General features: G+C 49.2%; 1 long non-coding RNA gene across 1 annotated transcript; it reads left to right on the top strand.

The window, feature by feature from the left end:
* The first annotated feature begins 6,180 nt into the window (after positions 1-6,180).
* Positions 6,181-8,444, top strand: LOC117064545. The gene is made up of 3 exons (XR_004429523.1): positions 6,181-6,252; positions 7,083-7,311; positions 7,675-8,444. It is a non-coding gene; the product is annotated as an uncharacterized LOC117064545 (long non-coding RNA).
* Positions 8,445-13,068: the final 4,624 nt, after the last annotated feature.

The following is a 13,068-nucleotide window of genomic DNA, read 5'->3' as shown; positions in this document are numbered from 1 at the left end:
TATCCAGGGGGCATGACAGTGGCAATCCAGGCAGAGCTGTCCTTGTTCCCCAGGAATTTGCCCACAGCTGGTGCACTGAGTCCTCCTAAAGCCCTCCCGGGGCCAGGTGCTGCCTGGGAAAAGCCACCAGCTGCCATCAGTGTAGCAGGGCCCACTAGGCTCAGACTGGCTGTCTGCCTCATCCCTGGATTTCACTTCCCGCAAAGCCCCTGGGCCACAAGCGACACGCTTCTATTCCTCTGCAGAGAGAGAGATCTTAAGAGAAATGCTGTGTCTTCCGTAGGCTCTGCACTCTTTATTTCTCCCAGTTTGCTCTTGCCAGCTCCTTCCCCAAACCCAGCCCCAGTTGGGCAGTCAGCCACCAAGTCTGATGTCCATAGAGCTGGGTTCAAATCCTGGTTTTGCTTCTGCTAGCTGGGTGGCCCTGGCTAAGTCATTGTCACTCTGAGTCCTCATTCCCTTACTGGTACAACAGGGGTAATTAGAGCACCCACTTTACAGGGCCTTTGAAGGGGAGCAAATGAAAGGATGCACGTATTGCACTCAGCACAGCACATCACGTCCTCATCTGTACAGTGGAGATGGGAATCCTCACCTCCAAGAGCTGTTGGAAGACTTGAATGAGGAAACGCGTATGTTGCTGCCTGGTCACTGGTTGGAATTTACAAACAAACCAAGAGTATCTCCTGCTGCCAAGCTGCTCCCTAGCTTTCACAGAGCAGATCAAATGAAACAATGCAGGTGAAAGCCCCCGGCGCATGGCAGGTGCCCAGCCAGCGTCTGAGCCTGAACAAACAAGTCGAGTGTTTGCCTAAGACCGTGTGTGTCTATGTGAGCGCTGCTCCTGTCGGTTCACCCACCCAGGCTGCTTAAGGTGCATTTACTCAGGCAATTGATTAGGAAAGTGATTTGATCCCTCAGGAATGGTGAGGGGCCTCCCAGGCCGTGTCTTGCAAGGGCAAGACCTACCTGGCAGCAGCAGTCCCAGTACAAACCTCAAAGGAGCCCTTTGGAGTGGTTCTGGGCTGCGTATGCAAAGCTTGTGGTGTTTTCTTTGCTTGTTTATTTGGCTTATAAGCTTCTAGGATGTTCATCTGCTGGCTCTGTTCCCCCCACTCCACCCTGTGCATGATGGGAGGGACAGGGGAGGAGGTTGTCATCAGCTCATCTCTGTCCCCACTCCTCCCGAATCTCCTTGGGAGGGTAGCCGGTCTCCTGTCTGATGAGATCTAGGAGTCGGAAGTTTCCTTCGTTGATAGATGGGGATACTGAGGCCCATGAAAGTCAGTCACAGCTAATGAGAAACCAAGGCAGCATGCAAGCCCAGGGCTTCTGATCCCACAAGAGAGAACATGCCTGAACAGAAAGAAGGGCCTCCTGACTGACCCGAAGCAAAACTTGAACAGAGACCTCTAGGGGAGTTGCAGTAGGATGCCTTTGTGGTTGGAGACAGTCTTCTCACTGAGGCTGAGAATACTAAGAAAACAAAAGCTGGGAGTTGAGGTAGCTTGCCCTGGGTCCCAGAGCCACTGGACTGAGGTAGCAGAGTCTCGGAAGGCAGATCTCTCCTGGACAGCACCTGGAGGTGTGGGCTTGCTTGGGATGTGCCGCTGCTGGGAGTGGCCTATGCTGGCCAGGGGCTCTACTTTCCGTTTCCCAAGTGGTCAATTGTGGGCATGTGTGCTTGGCTGGTGGAGTCCGGGTGGGTTGGCCTCACTCCCAGGTTCACCTGACACTGGGTCTCCACAGCCAGCCCCTTCCCAGTGGCCTTGGATGCTCTTCCTGGAACCCACTTGCTTGCTTTTGAACCCATCCCTTTTCTTTCCAGTTCCATGGAGCAAACCATGACCTGAAGTCCACCCTCTCCCCTGTCAATGCTGGCAGGAGATCACCACCATCTTGTCAGTGTGAGCACTGCCAACCATCCCCTGGTTCTTGCTGCCTGTGATGTAAATCCATTTTAACCAGCTCATAGCAGACCTGCAGAGGGTCTGCTGACTTATTTTCTACCCCAAGGGCAGAAGAGGGTGAAGGTAGCTAACACAGTGCTTGGCACAAGTGAGTGCTCAATAGCCATCTGGCCTCTGCGACCCTCTATGTCTTCTTCTCCTGCGTTTCTCTTCTGGGCTCCCTGGGCTTCCGCCTCACTGGCCTCGCCACTGTTGTTAGGCAATACCAAGCTTGTTCCTACCCCAGGGCCTTTGCATTGTGTTTCCTCAGCCTGGTACACACTTCCAAACTCATTTCTTCAAGTTTGCTGTCTCCTTCTTGTCACTTAGGGCTCAGCTCAAATGTCACCCTACTCAAATCACCTTCCCTGACCTCCCAGACTAAGGTCACAGCCACCAGCCCTGGTGGCTCTCTATCGTATCACCCTGTTTTATTTTCTTCATGGCATTTATTACTTTCTGAAATTGTTAATGTTTAGAATCTCTTTCCTCCCCCTATATGTTTAGCTCCAATATGACGGAGGCCTTGACTCTCACATCTACTACTGTGACCCCATACGAGGAACCATGCATGGTATGCTGGAGGCAATCTCTGAGTATTAACTGGGCACACAAATGAACAAATGCAGAAGTTCTGAGTGTATAGTGTCAAGTCTGAAGTAGCTGGCCTTGCTAGCAAGATGTTTCTTTGAAATTTTATGGTTTATCTTTAAACGTCACATGAATTTTGCATGGTCATGCATTATCTCCATGTTTGTTTTAATTTTTTGAAATGGATTTTTGCCTCCATAAAGATGAGTAAAATGAAGGCTCTTGGAGGGTGCAGTTCACTTCTCCTGTAGCCTTGTAAACTCTTGCACTATATTGGAGAATCACAGATCTGGCTCACATGCTGGCAAAGTGCACAGACTCTATGCATGACACATTATAGGGAAACGGTCCTTCCTGCCCACTGCCCATGGGGTGTAGACTGAACCAATCATTTAGGAGAGCAATTTGGCAGCATCCAATAAAATGGAAAATGTACATATTTAAAACCATGGTAGACTGCAAAAAATGGCCCCAATTCCTCCCCTCCTGTGTTCATACCCTTTGCAATGTGACTTGTCATTCTTCCTATCAAGAAGCAAGTTTTCCAGCCTGAGCAATATAGTGAGACCTCTACTCTACAAAAAATTTAAAAATTAGCCAAGTGTGGTGATGAGCACCTGTAGTCCCAGCCACTCGGGAGGCTGGCGTGGGAGGGTCACTTGAGCCCAGGAGACAGACTATAGTGGATTTTATTTTCCCATCTGTTGAATCTGTGTGGTTTCCTGACCTGCTCTGGCTGATAGAATGGAACATGAGTGGTGGTGAGCCAGTCCTAACCCCAGACTTCGAGAAGCCCTCAGTAATTCCACTCTCTCTCAGGCCCCTATCTCCACCATGAGAATGAACCCAAGCCAGTCTGACTGAGGAAGAGAGGTCACATAAAGCAGAGATGAGTTTCCTAGCTAAGGCCATCCAAGACCAGCTAGCCCCCAGCTGACGCACCAGCCAGTCCTGAATACATAAATAACACTCAGCTATGATCAGTTAAGCTGCGGTCAGATCAGCAGAACTACCCAACCAACAGTTGACTGATGAGAATAAATGATTGTTGTTTTAAGCCATTAAATCTTGAGTTCTTTGTTACACAGCATTGTTGTGGCAATAGATGACTGATATAAAAACTTGATGGTTCCACTCCTTAGAATCTGCCTTGAGAAACACACACATATCAGCAAAGGAAGCAAGGACAAGTATGTTTGCTGCACCATCGCAACAACAAAACACCACAAGCAAACCTAAGTATACGGCAGTAGGAAAATTGATTCATAAACTATGGCTCATCCTTACAGTGGAGTTCTAACCAACACAAAGAACAAGGCAGATCAACATGTACTGACATGGCAAGACCTCTAAGAGAGTTTGATGATTGAGAAAAGCAAGCTGAAGAATGATTTGTACAGCATTTTATCATGCATGTAAGAACATACCCATAAAAACACATACTGGATATTTGTGGTGGGGAGACGTGTCTGCAAATATAAAGAAGGGGCCAGGCATGGTAGCTCACACCTGTAACCCCAGCACTTTGGGAGGCCGAGGCAGGCAGATCGCTTGAGCTCAGGAGTTCAAGACTAGCCTGGGCAACATGGCAAAACCCTGTCTCCACACACACACACACAATACAAAAATTAGTTGGACATGGTGGCACGCGTTTGTGGTCCCAACTACTTGGGAGGCTGAGGTGGAAGGATCGCTTGAGTCTGGGAGCTGGAAGTTGCAGTGAGCTGTGATCACACCACTGCACTCCATCTTGGGCCGTAGAGCAAGACCCTGTCTCAAAAAAATAAAAATAAAGAAGGACGTTTGAGAAGAAACAGGGGGTCACGAAGGGATCTCTCCGTGCAGTCATGGGAGTCTCCAGTCTTACAGTAGGCATTTTTTCTATTCTTGCAAGGTGAATGCATTTGTGTATATTACTCATGTGATAAACCATTCCAGTTTTAAAAGTTAGGTTAGGAGAGGTAGGGATAACAGCACATGATCCTCTAATCCCCTCCCAAATTTCTAAGGTCTTCTCATGGGAGTGTCAAGGCCTTAGTTCAAGACTCCCCACATTTCATTTTCAAAATCCCCTAAGAGATGCAAGCCTGTGAAAAGATACTTAACATTATCAATCACCAGAGAAATGCAAATTGAAACCACAGTAAGATCCCACCCCCTACTAACCACATGGCTAAGATTTAAAAGATTTCCCATGTCAAGTGGTGGCAAGGATATGGAGTAACTAGAACTCTTAGACATTGCCGATGGGAATGTAAAATGGTACAACCTCTTTGGGAAAAGATCTGGAAGTTCCTTATAAAACTAAACCTACATTTATAATATGCGCCAATAACTCCACTGATATTTACTCTCCTGGTATTTACTCAAGAGAAATGAGAGCATATGTTCACCCCAAAGACTGGAAACAACCTAAAATGGTTATTAGTAAATGAATGGATAAATTAATTGTGTCATGTCCACATAAATGCAATACAACTTGGCACTAAAAAGGAATGGACTCAGCCGGGCACGATGGCTCACGCCTGTAATCTCAGCACTTTGGGGGGCCCAGGGGGTGGATCACCTGAGGTAGGGAGTTTGAGACCAGCCTGGCCAATATGGTGAAACCCTGTCTTTACTAAGAATACAAAAATTAACTGCGTGTGGTGGCACACCCCTGTCGTCCCAGCTACTAAAAACACAAAAATTAGCCAGACATGGTGGTGGGTTCCTATAATCCCAGCTATTCGGGAGACTGAGGCAGGAGAATTGCTTGAACCTGGAGGCGGAGATTGCAGTGAGGCGAGATCGTGCCACTGCACTCCAGACTGGGTGACAAAGCAAGACTCCATCTCAAAAGAAAAAAAAAAGGAATGGGACTGTGATTCACTCAACAATGTAGGTGAATCTCAGAAATATTTCGTCGCCTGAAAGTAGTCTGATGCAGAAGAGTCCATCCTAGGTGGTTTCATTTATATGAAATTTTAGAAAAGGTGAAACCAACACATAGTGACAGAAGGCAGATTAGTAATTAGTTAGGCAGAGGGGGTACTGACGGATGGGTCAAGAGCAAATGCTATTGGAGAGATCCTAAATCTTGATGGGGATGGTGATTTTTGGTTTTATGGGTTTGTAAGTTTTTAGTAGGTTTATCCAAACTGTGAATTTTATTGTACATAGATTATATCTCAATAAAGCTGAGAGCATGCAAAAGACTTTATTCCTTCCAGCCAGGTCCATGGGTCCCAGCACTGCTGCCTCCTTAACTGGTTGCAAAACAGAAACCGGCACTCTCTCCTCTCTCCTTTCTCAGGCTCCTGGGCCAGTCTCCCAAGACAGTGAGTAATTAGCCGCGAAAGAGTCTTGGATGTGAAGCCAAAAACAACAGCAGTGTCACATCAGATGCTGAGACATCTCCAGCTAAGAGCTGAGCTCAGCCCCCACCCCCTCCCTCCACCCCCAGCCACAGCCAACAGCAGAAGGAAAACAGCCCCGTGCGGCTGAGTACAACCAGGGCTGCCTTTCTCCACCGTGTCCGCCATTCTGGTCTCGTGCCGCAGAAGGCATTGCTAGATGACCGCTATCATGGCTCATACTAACAGTAAATAGGTCTTCGGGGGGACCCAGCACGCAATCCCCTTGTGCCGGGAACAGCGGCAGGCCCTTTCTGTATTCCGCTTCATTCTCCCCTCCTGGCGTGACTCAAGGAACAACTGTCCCCAAGTTACAGGTGAGGAAGCCGAGGCTCTGAAACATGACTGCGCCAAGCGGCCAGAATCTCGAGCATCCTGACTGCCTCCTGCCCCAGCCCCTGGAGGCCTCGAGTCCTCCTTTACAGGAATGCCCCCCACCCCCAGCCCAGTTCATGCCAACAGCCTCCAAGCTCCCCCTTCTCCATCCCTCCCTGCAGTCTGAGTCCGGCTTTCCCATTGTGGAAGGGGAACTGGGTGGGGTAAGATAGCTGTTTTCTCACGAAAAAGTCCCTCTCCAGGGCGGAGGCCCTGAGGAAGAAGGAAAAGCTGTGGGGACTGACCGGCCTCTGGAGGACTATCTTGCGGGGGTGGGTGTCTGGGAGTCCAGAGGCACATCCTGCCCCCTTTCAGGGGCTCCTGGTGTGGGGTCTGGAAGTGAGTGGCTGGTGCAGCCTGTGGTCTTCCTGCTAAGCCACTAGGGCTACTGGGGCCATAGCCTCCAGAGCCTGCTTACAACTGGTCTACTCAGCCTCCAGTCCAAGCCATTGAGCACAGATCTCAGGGCCCTGCACTTTCTGGGCCATGCCTCCCCACATCTGAGATGAGAACCAGCCCTCCAGGAGGCCCCATATGATGTGCCTCTGTGACCCGCATTGTCTGGAGGCAGTAGACCCGGTGGTCGGTGACCAGGAGTGGAAATCTGAACAGTGTCTCCTGTGTGTCCCTGGGCAACTTGCTCAACCTCACTGATCTCTGAAAATGGGCACGATAATAGGACCTGGGGTGGTTGAGAGTACACCACAGGACCACACGTGCCTTTCATGGCCCACACTTATCCTTCTGCCTGGAAGAATTTTCCACTTGTCAGGTGCTTCTTCACCCCAACAAGGCTCAGTCAAGTGTGTTCTTCTTTGGGAAGCTGCAGACATCTGACCCCAGGCCACAGGGTCATACCCAATCTGGCTCCCACGGCCTTCCCAGGCTGTGTGGTGTCAATGCAGTATTGTGGATGGGAACACACCTCCACCATGTTGAGCTGCTCTGAGGTTTAAATGCGTTACTGCTAATTGGGATCTTGGAACAACTCCTGGTGCATAGTGAGTACTCAGGAAAATGTGATGTCTCTTTATTCCCTTAGCAACTTCTGTCCTGGGTGAAAGTTGTCTGCCCTCCCCACCGGCCTGCAGGCTCTTCTAGGGCAGGATGGGGCTTGGTTCCTGTCTGCATGTGGAGAATCCCCTGACATACATTAGGTATCCTTACTCAAGGGAAGAGGGGCTTGCCTTTGGGACGGGGAGATGAAACTCAGCAGCCTTTGCAGGGTTTGTGGTTTAGCCTGTGTCATTTTTGTCTGTCAGCATAACTCTGGCTTGGCTTAGCTCTGTCAAACTCTGGGGGATAAGAAGAGCAGAGCATGAACCTGAAAACACACCCCAACCCCAAATGGTTTCTGTTTCCAGGACACACGCAGGACAGGCTGGAGTAAATACTGGTGGTTTATCACAGGAAGGCTGGTCTTGGCTCGGGAGAGTGAGCATGCACACATACACAGCCAGCTGATTTATTGTGACCCGAGCCAAGCACTGAGCAGAGCGAGGCCATTTATCTACTTGGTTGGAGGAGAGGTCAAGAGAGAGAAGTCAGAGATGAAGCTAAATAGTTCAGTGCCTTTGTTAACTCCTGGGGCGTCTCCACGGCTTGTGTTCCCAGGGAATACTGTCATGAGCTTCACAGGGAAGACTGGACTCCTTCTTGGGGAGACAGCCCTGGCCCCAGGGAGCAGCGTGGCCAAGGACAGCCTCTTGGATTGCCAAAAAGGAGCAGAAGCAGGAGGAGGGAGGCTGGGAGCTGGGAGGAGCACCCCATCATGGAAGACCTGCTGCCAAGGCGGGGCTGCAGTCCCACCCAGTCTCTCCCGCCACCAGACCCTGGTCAGGAGACATCACAGAGAGGCGTGCCTTCTCCCCACCTTCATTCGGGGCTCTGCTCAAACAGCCCATTTGCAATAGGACTTCCTTCAGCGTCCTGGTTAAATACCCCCACCCATGCCCCCATTGCACTCTATCCCTTCCCCTGCTTTATTTTTCTTCATGGTACTCAGCACCCTGACATATCTATGTCTGTATTTGTTTACCTGTTGTTGGGCCTGTTTTTGAATGAACTGCTGTCTCTGGTGTAAAGTCCAACGTGTGGCAGATTGTAGGTGCTCAATAAATACCTATTCAGTGAATGACGAGTTGTTGCTAATAGTTTACGGCTGCTGAATATGTGCCCAGATAAGCTTTGTAGATCTCACTGTATGTAGCAACAGTACTGTGCGGTACATACTGTCCTTAGGCTCAGAGAGGTGAAGTGGCTTGCCCATGGCCACACAGCTGGAACCAGATTCAAACCCACCTGGCACCAGGGCCTGAGCTCTCAGCCACTCTCCCAAGAGAGGACATGGCCATGGACTTGTTTAGAGAAGGATTAGTCATGCCCCAGCCCAAGGCATCCTAGGAAAAGGAACTCTCGATCTGAAAAGAAATACAAAAAGCAAAAAGTATAGAAAATTTTTTTCTAACAGTGAGATGACTTGGATGATTAAAGAGGAAACTAAATACTGAAAGCAAATTCCAGCCAGGTGCACTGGTCACGCCTGTAATCCAGCACTTTGGGAGGCTGAGGCAGGCAGATCATGAGGTCAGGAGATCAAGACCAGCCTGAAACCCCATCTCTACTAAAAATACAAAAATTAGCCAGGCATGGTGGCACACGCCTGTAGTCCCAGCTACTCGGGAGGCTGAGGCAGGAAAATCCGGGAGGCAGAGGTTGCAGTGAGCCGAGATCACGTCACTGCACTCCAGCCTGGCGACAGAGTGTGCCTCCATCTCAAGAAAAAAAATAAAAATAAAAATAAGAAAGAAAGCAAATTCCACCTAAAATGGAATCACTACTGTTTGTTGAAAAATGCCATGTGCCAGGCATCTGCCAAGAGCTTCCCATCCGTGACCCTGTTTAATATTCCTGATAACCCCAGCAGCGCATTCTGTTATTATTACCATTGTAATAATAGCATGGCAGAGGAAGCCTTAGCTATTTTCCTAGGGTTGCTGTATTAGTCAGGGTTCTCCGGAGGGACAGAACTAATGGAATAGATATACATATAAAGGGGAGTTTATTAGGTATTAACTCACATGATCACAAGGTCCCACAGTAGGCTGTCTGCAGGCTGAGAGCCAGTCCAAATTCCAAAACTGAAGAACTAGGCGTCCGATATTCGAGGGCAGGAAGCATCCAGCATGGGAGAAAGATGTAGGCTGGGAGGCTAAGCCAGTCTCTCTTTTCACATTTTTCTGCCTGCTTATATTCTAGCCATGCTGGCAGCTGATGAGATGGGCCCACCCAGATTAAGGGTGGCTCTGCCTTTCCCAGCTCACTGACTCAAATGTTAATCTCCTCTGGTAACACTCTTACAGATACACCGAGGAAAATACTTTGTATTCTTCAATCCGATCAAGTTGACACTCAGGATTAACCATCACAGCCGGTAAGTTGGTGAGCAGCCCGTCTCATTCCAAAGCCTGGGTCATCTCCTCTTTAACCTGCTGCTTTCATGCCTCGTTCTATTAGACATAAAGTTGTAAGCCCCCAAATTGTACCATGCATTTGGCAAGGGGAGAGTCGGGGTCTGGCTTATCTTTTTATTCTCAGTGCAACGCTGGCTATAGGTGGGTGCTCAGTGAGGGCTTGCAAACTGGCTGGATGAATGAATGGAGGAGGGATGTGAGTGAAAGGGGAAGTGATTTTCAACTTAATCTAAAGACATTGTCTCTAGAACACTGAGGCCTAGCCCCTAGAACAGTCTCAGGACCACTGCCTCAGAAGCCCACGTGCGGTTCGTTAAATGTTCAGGTTCCTGGACTCCATGGCAGCCTCTGGTCAGAAGACCCGAAGCCTAGAAAACTGCATTGCCAGGAGATTCTGATGTTCACCAAAGTTTGAGACCTGCAGCCCTAAGCTCGGCTCAAATATCCCCACTAAACTGCGGCCCCTTTCACACGGAGTCCCGGGATGCTGCCGACTGGCATCTGCCAGCTACATAAACGAAGGCCAGCTGGAGGTGGTCCAGGGAAAAGTGAGAGAGATTACCAAGGGCGAGGAAGATGACTTATTAGGAAAGATGGAAGGAACCGACGGGCAGCGTTTGCATGAGGAAAAACAGGAGCCACACATAAATCTTGAGGGCCAGCTGGCAGTCGAGGGGGGAGAAGCATTATACATCCTGGTGCACAGGCATTACGGGGCCTAATGGGGGCAGGGATTATACGTGAGAAACTCGAACTCTGTGCCAGGGAGACATTTATAACGGGCTACCCCATTATGATTTTGCAACGAGATTCATCAACTCTGGGCCTGGAAGACCTTTACGGAACAGCTCATCCATTTGTATTCAAGCTTTTAAAAGGTTGTTACAGCAACAGATTTCTTTGTTCAAATGAAATTTTACACACGATCCAAACATATCAGACAAATGAAAATGAAATGCTCAGTCCCCCACTCCCCCGGGGCATCTCCAGGGCCCCAAGGAACCCAGCGAGAGCCACCGATCCTCACTGGTGGATCTCATTTTGGTCCTCATTTTGCATAAGGAGAAACTGAGGCTCCAAGCAGAGATGGGACTTGCCCCAAGGCACACAGAGAGTTGGTAGCATTACCAGGAGCAGCCTGGGCTGCTGAGGGCACAGGGTGGACAGATAAGCCTCCTGCCTTAGAGGAGGGCCCAGGCAAATTGCGGAAGTAACAATAACAACAGTAAAAACAGCAAACACACACAGAGCGCCTTCTCTGTGCTGGGCTCTGTTTTGAGTCCTTGATTTGCACCATGTGGCTTCATCCTCACTATAGCCCTGCAGTAACTCCTGTTTTCAGGGGGAGGAAACAAAGCACAGAGAGGTTGGACACTGTAAATGAGGTCACACAACTAAAAGAAGTAGAGAGGGAATTGGAAACAAGGCCGAGGGGCTCCAGAACACATCCTTTCCCTACCCCTCCAGACTGCTACTCCTAAGAGCACAGAGGTTCTAAGTTGGAGCTGCCCTTGCCTCCTTCACATCATCCTCCCCAGAGAAGCCAGACTGTTGTTTTTAAAACACAAGTCTGGCTGGGCGCAGTGGCTCACGCCTGTAATTCCAGCATTTTGGGAGGCCAAGGCGGGTGGATCACCTGAGGTCAGGAGTTCGAGACCAGCCTGGCCAACATGGTGAAACCCCGTCTTTACTAAAAATACAGAAAATTAGCCAGGTGTGGTGGTGCACACCTGTAATCCCAGCTACTCAGTAGGCTGAGGCAGGAGAATCACTTGAACCTGGAAGATGGAAGTTGCAGTCAGCCAAGATCATGTCATTGCACTCCAGCCTGGCCAGCCAAAGCAAAACTCCATCTCAAAAATAAAAAAATAAAAACAAAACCACAAATCTGATATGGAGCACCTCTCCTGCTCAAGCACCTTCAGTGGCTCCCCACTGTCCCTTAAGATACCCCTCCAGCCTCATGTCAATGTACTGCCCCACTCCTTTCTGGATTCCAGCCATACCAGCCTTCCTGGTTCTTTCCAGCCTCCCCGCCTTTGTGTATATATAGCAGTGGTCTCCACATTTTGTTGACAAGCACCACATTCATAGAATTATTTTCAGCACACCCCCAATACTGGTACGTTTTTTATCTTCAAAAGTATCTACCTGTACTTCCATGCTACCATATTTTTTGCATACACTTAAAGTATACTTCAATAGTTGAAATGAATGAAAGGCAAGATAAAACATAGACATATAAGGCAAATGAAAATGAAAAGGCTCAGTCCACCACTCCCCCTGGGGCATCTCCACAGAATTCCAGGATCCTAAGGAACCCAGCGAGAGCCACTGATCCTCATTGGTGGATCCTCATTTTGATCCTTTTATTGAATGTTTATCAAGATTTTAAAAAATGTAATGATTTCTTCCTGCACCCCAAGGAATTACCTTACACATTCCCTGGAGTGCCCAGGGTCACATTCAAGGCTCCTGATCTATGCTATCCCTAGGTTGGGGCACCTGTCTGAAGCCACTGCTTCCGACCTTGGTAACCATCATTCTTCCTTCAGATCCAGGCAGTCACCTCGCTTCTTCCAAGAAACCTCCTCTGCTCCAGGGCACCCTGAGTATCTTCCAGCCCTGGTCTCTCTTGTAATCATTTAATGGAATGTTTTAAATCAATTGTTGCCTCTGTCCCCCTGTCCAAACTGTGTGTGCCCTCCAGGAGGACGAGGCTGGGGGCAGCTTTATGTGTGACCCAGCACCCATCAGTCAGGAGCTAACACTATTTGTTGACTGATTAGGTAACTAGCACAGGGCGTTACCTCATTGGTGATCTAAACTCCAGTCCAGCGGTTTTCGTACTTGAGCAGGCAGCAAAATCACCAGAGGTTCCTTACAACACAGACTGCCAGGTCCCACCCCAGGGTTTGTGATTCAGTAGGTGTTATGGGCTGAATTGCATCCCCCCCAAAAATTCACATGTTGAAGCCCTAACCTCCAGTACCTCAGAATGTGATTGTATTTGGAGATAGGGCCTTTAAAGAAGTAAATGAGGTATAATGAAGGCCCTGGGGTGGGTCCTAATCCAGTATGACTGGTATCCTTATAAGAAGAGGAGATCAGGACACAGCCACAAGACACAGAGGGATGACCACCTGAGACACAGCAGGAAGGTGGCCATCTGCAGGCCAAGCAGAGAGGCCTCAGAAGAAACCAACCTGGGCTGGGCGCGGTGGCTCACGCCTGTAATCCCAGCACTTTGGAAGGACGAGGTGGGTGCATCACAAGGTCAGGATA

This window comes from Trachypithecus francoisi, unplaced genomic scaffold, assembly GCF_009764315.1.
Source record: "Trachypithecus francoisi isolate TF-2019V2 unplaced genomic scaffold, Tfra_2.0 Lachesis_group2, whole genome shotgun sequence".
NCBI classification, from domain to species: domain Eukaryota; kingdom Metazoa; phylum Chordata; class Mammalia; order Primates; family Cercopithecidae; genus Trachypithecus; species Trachypithecus francoisi.
Note: the sequence above shows the minus strand (reverse complement) of the source record. Positions and strands in the feature narration are given on the sequence as shown.